The 13,264-nt window shown below is 42.6% G+C and overlaps 1 long non-coding RNA gene across 1 annotated transcript in view; it reads left to right on the forward strand.

Annotated features, from left to right (window-relative positions):
- The first annotated feature begins 1,155 nt into the window (after positions 1-1,155).
- LOC115847481 (uncharacterized) overlaps positions 1,156-13,264 on the forward strand; it is a 33,864-nt gene continuing 21,755 nt past the window's right edge. The window contains exons 1-2 of the long non-coding RNA XR_009563489.1: positions 1,156-1,237; positions 2,984-3,134. This is a non-coding gene — a long non-coding RNA (uncharacterized lncRNA). The remainder of the gene's footprint in view (positions 1,238-2,983; positions 3,135-13,264) is intronic.

Here is a 13,264-nt window from a genome sequence, read left to right on the forward strand (position 1 = left end):
TCTTGTCATTCAGTTCTTGGCTTAAATGTCACCACCTGAAGGAGATCTTCCCTGGCCATCCATCTAAAATAGGCCCTCTCTCCTCCTCCCTTCTCCTTTTCACCTCTCCTCCTTCCCCACTCTCTTAACAGAGAATGAGTCTCTCCAAGGCACATCCCATTGTCTGAAATGTGTTAGTTTTCTTCTATTATTTGTTTTCTTCTACATAATTTGTTACTTCCCCAGAAGGCCAGCTGGGTGAGAACTTCACCACCTTATCTCCAGCTTCTAGCTAGTACCTGGCACAGAGTTAGTGCTCACCAAATGCTTGTTAGCGAGTGTTATTGGATGAATGGATGGATGGCCAGATAGACTGATGCATGGATGGATGGATGGATAAACTGCTACTGCTGGGGAAATTTGGCTTCTCAAGCAGGAAAGAAGTGCAGCCTTGGAACTAATCAGGTTCTGGCTAGAAGAAATCAAAAGGTGTCTCCCTTATGAATGTATTCGTGTATATAGACATTATGTACAGCATTTGTGTTCTAAAAAATTAGACTATATACATGCATATGCTAGTATATGCATAGAATCTCTCTGAGAGGATACACAAGAAAATGGTGTAGAACTGGGTGGCTGAGGTACTAGGGAGAGAGAGAGAGACTTACTTTTCACTATATACTCTTTTGTTCATTTTGGGTTTTTTTTTGTTGTTGTTTTTTGTTTGTTTTTAAATTTATTTATTTATTTTTGGCTGCGTTGGGTCTTCGTTTCTGTGCGTGGGCTTTCTCTAGTTGCAGCGAGCAGGGGCTACTCTTCGTTGCAGTGCATGGGCTTCACATTGTGGTGGCTTCTCTTGTTGTGGAGCACACGCATTAGTAGTTGCGGCGTGCAGGGTCAGTAGTTGTGGCTCGCGGGCTCCAGAGTGCAATAGTAGTGGTGCACGGGCTTAGTTGCTCTGCAGTACATGGGATCTTCCCGGACCAGAGATCGAACCCGTGACCCTTGCATTGGCAGGCGGATTCTTAACCACTGCACCACCAGGGAAGTCCCTCTTTTGTTCATTTTGAATTTGCTACTACGTGCATGTACTGCATGTTCAGAACATGTATTTCTTTTTAGAATAATAATATCAGGTTTCTCTTCCCTGAAAGGCTGGGCAGCAGAGCAAGCCAAGAGGTTAATCAGAGGAAGTTGTTCAGAAGACAATTAACACCTTCTCTCCAACCAGCAGCTTATTTGTAGGAACTGAAGCAAAGTAAGTCTTAAATCAGGAAGGGTTTTACAAGAGTAGATAGGCAGGCAACATGTATTAAGTCATTATTAATGAGCAGGGCTTATTAATTAATTTTTAATAAAATATATACTCATTGCAACAATTCAAACTTAAAAATGTATCTTAAGCAAAACACCCTCTAGTCTGACTCCTTTGACACACTGTAATTAGAAATTTGTTTTTCCTGTTTTTTTCTCTGCTTAAAGAAGTGTTCAAGGTGATTTGGTTATGCTTATTTTTGTTTTCTGTGAAAATAGGACCAAACCATAGACATTACTCCTTGACATTCTTTTTTACTTCATGCGTTTTACAGATAATTTTAAGTTGGCACAGTATGGATCTACCTCATTTAATAACTATGTAATATACAACTGTATTGATACAATCAAGGTGTTTCTAGGTTGTGTTGTTACAAAAATGTTGCAATGACTGTTCTTGTATCTGTCTGTCTATCTACCTATTTATATCACCATCTATTATTGCTATAATTTCTGAAAGTTGTCACACATTATTTTTGTCATAATATTTTAGAAAATGTTTCCTAAAAGGCTCTAATTCTTTTTACAGCTCAATGTGGGTATTTTAGTATTGGTTTTCTTATGCCTTCATCAGCCATGCATGTTACCAATGTTTTTCATTTTTGCCAAGATTAGGAGAGATGCAGGAGCTCATTATTTAATTTTCATTTCCCTGCTTACACATTGATTGCTACCCATTGTCATTTCCTCTTCTGTTCACATTCTTTGCCTATTTTTTCCAATGGGTCGTTTGTATTTTTCCAGTTTATTTGGAGGAGCGTGTTCATCCCAGGCAGAGTAAGCCTTTGTTATTTGAAGTTTAAATATTTCCTCCCACACTCTCATTTATCTTTAGACCTCACTTGTGATGTCTTTTGTCATATAGAAGTTTGAAACTTTTCTGTAATCAGATCTTTCTATCTTTTCCTCCATAACTATTAATAACCACGGATGTTTGTGTAACCCAGTGGTTTTCATGCTGCACTGCTAAACTTTGGGTTTCATGGGGATGAATGCATGTAAAAGGGGTGGGAGTGAGTGCGGTTGGCTATTTGGAGCTCACCACTGCCCCTTCCTCTGTCTTTATTATCTTTCACATGTTACCAGCAACACTGTCATGGAGGAGGGCCTAGGACCTGGAGCCAGAATTATTGGACAAAGTATTTAACCTCCCTGGGCCTTAGTTTCTTAATTTCCTCATCTATGAGATGGGGATTTAGAATAGTTCCTGCCTGTGGGATTGTGGTGAGGCTTCCAAGAGCTGGTGCACAGAAAGCCGCTGCTTAATTAGCACTAACCACGTGGCCAACACTGTGATGTACGCACATACATTCTCAGGCCACAGGATTATCCCTGTTTTACAGAGGAGGAAACTGAGGTCCAGGGAACTTAGGTAACTTGCCTAACGGCACAAGAGTAGTGAGTAATGGAGCCAAGATTTGCACCCTGGTCCCTGGGGGACTTGGAGGCCTCGATCATCCTCTTATGTACTCTGCAGATTAGAGTATTGCTATTTATTGAGCACCTACTATGTTCCTGCCCGGTGCTAGGTGTTGGGGATCCAGCAGTGAACATGACAGTCCCAGGCCCTTGTTGCTTACAGTCTACTGGGAGAGGCAGTCATTAACGATGAGACAATTTCACATTCAGTTCAGCGCAATTTTGAGCTGGGCAATGAGAGACAGTAACGGTGTTTCCTCTTTTATAATAGGGGATCAGGAGAGGCCTCTCTGAAAATATTCTATCTGAGCAGCAACATAAAGAATGAGTAAGAACTGGCCGGCTGGAAACTGCAGCACATCAAGCGGGTGGGCTGCTTGGCAGAGGAAAAAGCTTGGAAGGCCCCAAGAATGGAATAGAAGGTCAGTCTGGTGGGAAAGCAGCCTGTGCAAGAGCAGGGTTTGTGGCGGGGAGGGAGAGGTCGGGGGTGCCAGAACACGCAAGTCCCGTGTAAATTAAGATAAAAAGTCGGGACTTTATTCTAAAGCCAATGGGAAGTCATGGAGGGTTTAAGCGAGGGAATGCTTCAAACTGCTTGTGCTTTGAAGATATCACTCTGTGAACATACACATACCCTATGATGAAGCAGTTCTACCCCTAGGTAGATACCCAACACAAATACATATTTACATGGGCCAAACACAAAAATCCTGACAACTTCTCTTTGTGAAGGCCCCAAACCATAAGCCGCTCCGATGTCTCTCAGTGCTTGACTGAATAAATAATGATATATTCAGACAATGGAATACTATACAGCAATGAAGGTGAACAAATTGTAACTATACAGAACAATGTGGATGGATCTCTCAAACACAATGGTGTAAAATAATACACATTGTATTAATTCTTGTATATAAAGTTCAAAAAGGGGCAAAACTAATCTATGGCATTAGAAATAAGGATGGTAGTTGTCCTGGGGGAGTAGTGGGGATGACTAGGAGGGGGCCTATAGGGACTTCTGGGATGCTGGTGATATTCTGCTGCTTTTTTTTTTTTTTGCGGTACACGGGCCTCTCACTGTTGTGGCCTCTTCCCGTTGTGGAGCACAGGCTCCGGACGCGCAGGCTCAGTGGCCATGGCTCACGGGCCCAGCCACTCCGCGGCATGTGGGATCCTTCTGGACCAGGGCACAAACCCGCGTCCCCTGCATCGGCAGGCGGACTCTCAACCATTGCGCCCGATATTCTGCTTCTTGACATGGGTGTTGGTTACACAGGTGTGTGCAGTTTAGACAAACTCATCAAGCTTAACTGTTATGATTTGTGCATGATTCTCTAGGTATGTTCCCCTCAGCCAGTATGTGAGCACTGAACTGGAAAGTCAGCAGGTGCAGTCTGAGGGAGACAAGGTAGGGCTGTGACACAATCCAGGCAAGTGGTGGTTGGCCCAGAGTGGTGGTGGCGGTGATGAGAAGCTCACAATGGGTTGGAGAGACACGTTGGAGAATCGCCCACAGGACAGGCGACGGTGGGGGCACTGACAGCTTGTGAGTGTGGAGGTGGGGAAGAGGGGGCATCAGGTTTGCCCCCGCCCAGCTTCCAGCATGAGCACACGTGTGAGGAGAGGTATCAGAACTAAGATGAGAAGGTACGGGAGGAGCAGATTTGAAGAGGATGGTAGATGGAGTTCCCTGGAAGTTCAGTGGTTAGGACTTGGTGCTTTCACTGCCGAGGCCCCGGGTGCATTCAATCCCTGGTTGGGGAAGTAAGATCCCACAAGCCACGTGGCAAAAAAAAAAAAAAAAAAAAATCATGAGCAAGACGGTGGTGGAATCCAAGGCCTTAGTTTTGGGCATGTGAAATGTGAGATGTTTCCCAAAGGCCACATCATGGGAGCAGATGGATAAATGGATGTACAGTAGGATTTTATTTGAAAAAGACTTCTGCTTGAAAGAAAAAAACAAAAGCAAAAACCCTGAAAGCCCCCATTCTAGCCCTTTTTCCTTTTACAAAGCACTTTCATTTCCGTTACCTCATTTCATTTAATTTCATGACAAGGATTCTTGTTTGTATGGGAGGCGAGGCGGGGGTGGGGTGAGGGGAATGTTGTTTCTTTATGTAGGAAGTGGAGATGTGTTCACGTGTATGCTGTTCTGTGAGCGTGCTATATTTACCCACTCAAAGCGGAGGCTCTGGGATAGGAGCCTGGGCTGACACACAAGGGCATCAGCCAGGACGAGAAGGCTGGGTGAGGCCCTGGCTCTCACTGCAGGGGGGCGAGCTCAGAGGTCTGAGATCCAAGTGTGATGGGCAGAGAATGTTCCCACCAGCCTGGGCCCCTGGGACAGGCCGTAAGTGGCAGAAACACACTCTGTTACTTTTTGATTCAATCTGTCCCTGCTTCCCCCTGAGGAAAATGGATTGCATCTTTCCCCTGCTGTTCCCTCTAAAGCTCCCATTGCCCTCAGGGAAGAGTTCTCAGCACAGACCACTAGGCCTGGCCTTATCCCCTGTAACCTGGCTCTTGAGCCCAGTACTCAGCGCAGGGACTGTTGCTGTCCCACGACCTCCAGACTGAGGACTGTGCCCTGCGTCGTGGTGTTCGATGCCAGCCATGTCCTTCCCTTTCCTTCTGGAATAAACCCTCAGAACCCAACCAATGAGCTTGAAGCTGGACATTCTTTTGTCCACACCCCAGGTGTCCACTGTACCCTCAGGGACTAGTCTTTACAAAATCCTCTGAAAATGCTCCGGGCCTTGACTGACCCCATACCTATTTTTTCAACAGAATACTTGGACATGGTTTATAGGCAGATTGGAGTCAAAGCTTGGGCACCCCCCAACCCCAGCCCCGCAATGAGCAATGAAGGGCAAACTCACAGGGACCAACTCAGTCCAAAATAATGTAATCCCATAAAGGTGTCCAACGACAGTGTGAACAGTGTCGCTAGAAGAGGCAGTGGTCACAAAGCATCAAGAGGGTCAAAAGTTGTGTCACAAAGCCTTAAAAAATATGAATACCTCTTGTTATAGCGATTCCACCTCGAGGAATTCATTTAGATAAAATAATGCATGGAAGCAAGATGAATTTATGAGGATATTTACGTAGCATTGCTTATCACAGCGAAAAAATGAAAATAATCTAGATATCCAACAACAGGAGACTCATTAAAAGTAGAAATTCAGGTAATATCCTGCCTCATTACAAATGATGTTGGGCAAACTGACATGTAATTACATCCATGATACATTATGTATGTGTTAGGAGCTGTTCAGTAGCAAGTGACAGAAATCCATCTCAAAATGGGAAAAGCATGGGGAGGATTTGTTGGCCCATGGAATCCAGAGGAGAGTTGAAATTCAAGATTTGGGAAGGACCACAGTGTGGCCAGATCTTAAGATATGGAATCCTGGGACTTCCCTGGTGGTGCAGTGGTTAAGATTCCATGCTCCCAATGCAGGGGGCCTGGGTTCGATCCCTGGTCAGGGAACTAGATCCCACATGCATGCCACCAACTAAGAGTTCGCATGCCACAACTAAGGAGCCCGTGACCTGCAACTAAGGAGCTTGCCTGCAGCAACTAAGACCCAGCACAACCAAATAAATTAAAAAAAGAAAGAAAGAAAGAAATGGAATCCAGTCTCAGCTCCAGGACACTCTCTCCATCTGCCATGTTTGCCTCTCCCTGTGTACAAGACTCACTTTCTCACTGCCAACCAGACAGCAGGGGACAAGGTTTGGGACACAGGAAAGAGTCTACCTGAAGCTGTCTCTAGCCTTCAATCCAGAAATCCCAAGCAAGGAATATATCGGCCACCTTAGGTCAAGTGCCCAAATCACAGCCAGTCAGCTGTGGGCAGGGCAGCCTGACACTGTGATTGGCCAAGCTGCATCAAAACCTGCCTCTGGACCAATCCACTAAGACCGGGGAGGGGTCTCCTTGACCTAACATGAGAGCTCCTGAATTAAACGGAGAAGAACACTAATAATCTCAGTTATCCTCTACATATTCATAATGGAAATGGATAACAAAACAGTACGTACAGTGAGGTCCCATTCCTGTGAAAACTTCGGAGGAAAAGTCTGAAAAGATATTCTAAAATGTTAAAAGTGATTTTCTTGCACTTGTGCTGTGTTTGGACACCAATTATTTGTGAGATTAAATTTTTTGAAAAGAGAAAAGTTATAATCCATTCTGTGAGTTCAGAACATTGACTCGGGATATTATCCTTTATGGCTCTCTCCTTCAGCCAGCCCATGGTAGATTTGAAAAACAAATAATTCTGTGAACTGCAGACCTCATTCGTGTCTCCAGTCATCCATCTGTCCAACAAATGGATATTTACAGGGAGCCCACTAAGTGTCAGGCAGCAATATGTGCTGGACATGCAGTGATAACCGAGGGCCGGACCCTGCCCTCAAGGAGCTCGCAGCCCGGCAGAAGAAACAGATGAGCACATAACCAGTTATGTTATAAGAAAATCAAAACAGAAGTGTCAGCAGCATGCTAGGAAAGTATAGACCAAAGCACAACACATTCTGTTTAGGGGCTCTTCAAAGGTGGTGTTGAGGCATTGGGCTTTGAACTGGGCCCTGAAGGTAGAACATGCAGCAAAGGGCTTATAGGGTGAAGGAAACAGTGTGTGCAGAGTGCAGAGTCCACCAGCAGGACCTGGCGGTGGCAGTTAGCTGGGTGCAGCAGGAAGTCTTGGGGAGCAGCCAGTGAATTCCATTCACTAAACATTTAGTGAGCACCTATTACTGGTCGGGCTTTTGGCTAAGGGGTTGCTGATGAGATAGGAAGGCTATTTGGGATTAGATACCAGAGGACCTTGAATGCCGTTGTTCTATCTCTTTTCCAATAAAACAAAATTGAGGTTTAAATGTGGGCTTATCACTTCTGCTCTAGGAGAGATAAAGATCTTCCCCACCCATGGGGCCTCTCAAGTGTCCTCAGCTCAGGCACCTCCACATAAGGGAAGGAACTGGGTGTGTTGGGAGCAGGGAGTGGAGGATTCAAACTCTCTGCATCCTGAGTTTGTAATTCTACGCAAATGCCAGAGATATTAGGAAACAAGATATTTGGGGAATTTTCCCGGGGACTGTTACAGAAGCCGAGCTGTGCTCAGAAGGTCCTAGCTGGGCTTCGCAGTGAAGGCCCAGAACCACTGGCACTACCCTCCCAGCTCCCAGGCTCTGGAGGGGCTCTGGGGAAGGGGGATCACTATCTCTGATGTGTCTTTCACGCACTAAGCCGAATGACCTTGGCTGGATCGCTGAGGGTTATGTAAGATTAGGTAGCCACTTAGTCAAAAATAGCTCTCATGCTGACTCCAGCCCACAGAGTAGCATCCCAGTGAAGGGGGCACAGATGGGCCACGGCTGGGCACGCATGGGGAAATTCCCTCCCTGGTCCTCACCACTGGAACATCATCTGGGAGTGTGAGATGGGACTTCAGAACTGCTGACAGGTGATGTCCCATGCTTGTCTGTTTGGCAGCAGAAATGTGGCTGTTTTGCAGGAGCACAGAAGCCAAGAGGCCATAAAGACAGAAATCCAGTGCAAACATTAATATAAAAGTAAGAAGGTGCAGAGTGCAGAGAGGGCGCTGGACTAGGAGTCTTCAGATCTGCTGCTACCGTTGACACTCTAGAGCCAGGCACTTTCTTTATTCATTTGACAAATACCCCCTGAGCTGCCACCGTGTGCCAGAGACTGTGCCAGCCCTGGAAGCACAAAAGGCAGTGACAGGCACTGTTCCTATTCTCAGGGAATTTCAGCTTTGAGTAAGCAGTCTTCTACCTATCTTAATAATAAGTAACCTTTTCTGACATCTTCCCCATGCTAGGCATGTTACAAGACATTGGCATTCACAGTGAACAAGCCACACACAGACCCATGCCACCTGTAGCTTACAGGCTGGAGGAAGAAAAGAAAAATAACAGGTGAAAACAAAAAACAGACAAATTGTCTTTACAATAAAAATTCCAATAAGATTTGCTAAGGGCCCTTCTAGGTCTAAGAGCAAGACCTCTCTGTTGAATGGGACTGTTTCTAATTTGTTCAAGGCTTCTGCCTTGTGAAGGAGCATATGAAAGCCCCTGTACTGCCCCTCTGGAAGTGACATTGGGGAAAAATCATTTGGACCTTGTGTGAGGAACAGGCGCCTCTCCCACTTCTTTTCAGAGTGGGTGTTGGTCTCATACTTTTGGGGGACAACTTGGCAACATTCATTAGAACTTTAAAAAGATAACTGATATTAAGGAATTATTGAAACAAATTGTTGTATATCTGTAAATTTCCATAAATGATTAGCTAGCCCTCTATACCACCGACAGGGAAAGAGGTCCAAATGTTAAAATTTTTGATTCAAAAAGTTGTGTGTAGAGATATTATAAAGTTTGAGTACTGTTGATGGAAACGTGAAATCATGCAGTCACTATGGAAAACAGATTGGGGTTTCCTTAAACAATTAAAAACAGAACTATCATATGATCTAGCAATCTCACTTCTGGATATATACCCCAAAGAATTGAAAACAAGTTCTCCAAGAGATATTTGTACACCTGTGTTCATAGCAGCATTCTTTACAATAGATAAAACATGAAAGTAACCCAAGTGTCCATTGATAGATAAACAGATAAGCAAAATGTGATGTATACATACAAGAGGATAATATTTAACCTTAAAAAGGAAAGAGATTCTGACATATACTACAACATGGATGAACCTCGAGGACATTATGCTAAAAGAAATAAGCCAGTCACCAAATACTGTATGATTCTGCTTATATGAGGCACTTAGAGTAGTCAGAATCATAAAGATAGAAAGCAGAATGGTGGCTGCAAAGGACTGCGGGGGAGGGGAGAATGACGTGTTATTGTTTAATGGGAATATATTTTCCCATTTTAATATATTAAAAAAATAAATTTATTTTTATGTATTATTTTTGGCTGTGTTGGGTCTTCGTTGCTGTGCGCAGGGTTTCTCTAGTTGCAGCGCGTGGGGGCTATGCTTTGTTGCGGTGCACAGGCCTCTCGCTGCGGATCATGGGCTCTAGAGCACGTGGGCTTCAGTAAATGTGGTGCGTGGGCTCAGTAGTTGTGGCTTGCGGGCTCCAGAGTGCAGGCTCAGTAGTTGTGGCACACGGGCTTAGTTGCTCTGTGGCATGTGGGATCTTCCTGGACCAGGGCTCAAACCCATGTCCCCTGCATTGGCAGGCGGATTCTTAACCACTGTGCCACCAGGGAAGCCCTATTTTCAGTTTTATAAGATGAAAAGAGTTCTGGAATTGTATGTTGGTGACGGTAGCATAACATTATGAATGTATTTAATACCACTGAACTGTATACTTAAAAATGTACAGGGTGGGGCTTCCCTGGTGGCGCAGTGGTTAAGAAAGCCTGTGCACAGCAATGAAAACCCAACGCAGCCAAAATAAATTAAATAAATAAATACATTTATTTAAAAAAAATGTACAGGGTGATAAATTTTATGTTATACGTATTTTACCATAATAAAAAAACCTGGGAAAAAATTGTGTGCAATAGCACCAAAAAAGAATAAGATACTTAGGAATTAGTTTAACCGCAAAGATGCAAGACTTGTATAATGAAACTACAAAACATTGCTGAAAGAAATTAAAGGAGATCTAAATAAATGGACACCTATGTTTGTGGGTTGAAGACATAATATTGTTAAGATAAAAATACACCCTAAAGCGGGCTTCCCTGGTGGCGCAGTGGTTAAGGATCTGCCTGCCAATGCAGGGGACACGGGTTCAAGCCCTGGTCTGGGAGATCCCACATGTTGCGGAGCAATGAAGCCCGTATGCCACAGCTACTGAGCCTGCGTTCTAGAGCCCACAGGCCACAACTACTGAGCCCACGTGCCACAACTACTGAAGCCTGCGTGCCTAGAGCCTAGTGCTCTGCGACAAAGAGAAGCCAGTGCAATGAGAAGACTGCACACCACAACGAAGAGTAGCCCAGTAGCCACTGCTCGCAGCAACTAGGGAAAGCCCACACACAGCAATGAAGACCCAACACAGCCAAATATAAATAAATGAAATAAATAAATTAAAAAACAAATACACCCTAAAGCAATCTACAGATTCAATGAAATCCCTAAAAAAATAGCCAAATCCCACAAATTCCATTTTTTAGAAGTGGAAAAGCTGATTCTGAAGTTCATATGGAATTTCAAGGAACTCCAAATAGCCAAAACAATCTTGAAAAAGAAAAACAAAGTGTGAAGACTCACACTTCTTGATTTCAAAATTTACTACAAAGCTACAGTAATCAAAATAATGTGGTATTGGCATAAGGATTGTCTTACATATAGATCAATGGAATAGAATTGAGAGGCCAGAAATAAACCTGTACATCTTCATTCAGCTAGTTTTCAGCAAGCATGCTAAGACCATTCAATGGGGAAAAGAATAACCTCTTCAGCAAATGATGTTGAGACAACTGGATATCTACATGAAAAGAATGAAGTTGAGCCCTTACCTCACACCATATAAAATTAACTCAAAATGGTAAAAAGATCTAAATATAAGAGCTAAAACTACAAAACTCTTAGGAAAAAAACCATGGGCATGAGTCTTCATGACCTTGAGTGTAAGCAGCAAAAGAAAAAATAGATAAATTGGAGTTCATCAAAATTAAAAACTTTTCATTGGGATATAACTGACATATTAGTTTCAGGTGTACAACATAATGATTTCATATTTGTATATATTGTGAAGTAATCACCACAGTAAGGCTAGTTAACATCCATCACCATACATAGTACAAATTTTTTTTGGTGAGAACTTTTAAGATCTACCCTCTTAGCAACTTTCAAACATGCAATACAGTATTTTTTAGATTTTTATTGAAATATAGCTGATTTACAATGTTGTGTTAGTTTCAGGTATACAGCAAAGTGATTCAGTTATACATACATGCCTATATATATATATATATATATATATTCTCTTTTAGATTCTTTTCCATTATAGCTTATTACAAGATATTGAGTATAATTCCCTGTGCTATACAGTAGGTTCTTGTTGGTTATACAATACAGTATTATTAACTGTAGTCACCATGCTGTATGTTGCAGCCCCATGACTTATTTTTTTCAACTAGAATTTTGTACCCTTTGACACCTTTCACCTATAAAATTAAAAACCTTTACGTATCAAATTCACTACCAAGAAAATGAAAAGAATGTCACAACATGAAAGAAAATATTTGCAAATTATGTATCTGATAAGGCTTTTGTATCCAAAATATGTAAAGAAACTGTAAAACTAAACAATAAAAAGACAAACAGCCCAATTTTTCAAATGGGCAAATGTCTTGAATAGATATTTCACCAAAGAATACATATGAATGGTCAACAAGCACAGGAAAAGATGCTCAATATCATTAGTCATTAGGGAAATGTAAATCAAAATCACAATGAGATACCACTTCACATCTACTAGGATAGATATAATAAAAAAAGTGGACAGTGACAAGAGTTGACAAGGATGTGGAGAAATTGGAACTCATACATCACTGGTAAGAATGTAAGATGGTACAGCCAGTGTAGAAAACAGTTTCATGTTTCCTTAATAAGTTAAACATACAATGACCATCTAACCAGCAATTCCACTTCTAAATATATATCCCAAAAAATCGAATGTAGCTGTTCAATCAAAAACTTATATATGCATGTTCACAGGTGTTCACTATTCACAACAGCCGAAAGGTGGAAACAACACAAAAGTCCCTCAAATGATGAATGGATATACAAAATAAGGCATATTCATACAGTGGAATATTAGTTGGCTATAAAAAGAATGAAGTGCTGGTATGTGCTACTACATGGATGAACACTGAAAACATTATGCTAAGTGAAAGAAGCCAGACACAAAATGTACATATGATTCCATTAATATAAAATACACAGAAAGGGTAAATCCACAGAGACAGAAAGCAGGATTAGTGGTTACCAGGGTCTGGGAGAGGGGAATAGGGATTGATTCCTTAATGGGTACAAGGTTTCCTTTTGGGATGATGAAAAATCTCTGGAACTAGATAGTGGTGATGGTTGTACAATATTGTGAATGTACTAAACACCATTGAACTGTACACTTTAAAATGGCTAAAATGGTGAAAAAAAATTGTGTGCATTCCAGAAAAATAACCTGAGGGACAGGCACTAAAATGTTAACAGGGATTATTTCCTGGTAATGGTGGGAGTGACTTTTTACTCTCTCCTTTTTTCCTTTTTTGGACTTCCTGATCATTTTACAATTAAGCACATTTTGCATTAATAACTGGAGTGAATAAAGCCACAATGAGCTGTTTTCACTTTAGAAAGCAAGAAGGAAAGGAAGAAAGGAAGGAGGGGAGAGAGGAAGGAAGGAAGGGAGGGAGGGAGGGAGGAAGGAAAAGAGAGCCCTTGAACCATCCCCCTCCTTGTCTCTCCCAAGGGGGTGCAGGCCTTGCTAGAGTGACTTGAGAGTTGTAAGGGTTTCTGGTTAGACGTTAAGAAGGGCGCTTTAGGTCAGTAGCG

This window comes from Globicephala melas, chromosome 3 (genome assembly GCF_963455315.2).
Source record: "Globicephala melas chromosome 3, mGloMel1.2, whole genome shotgun sequence".
In the NCBI taxonomy this organism is placed as follows: Eukaryota; Metazoa; Chordata; class Mammalia; order Artiodactyla; family Delphinidae; genus Globicephala; species Globicephala melas.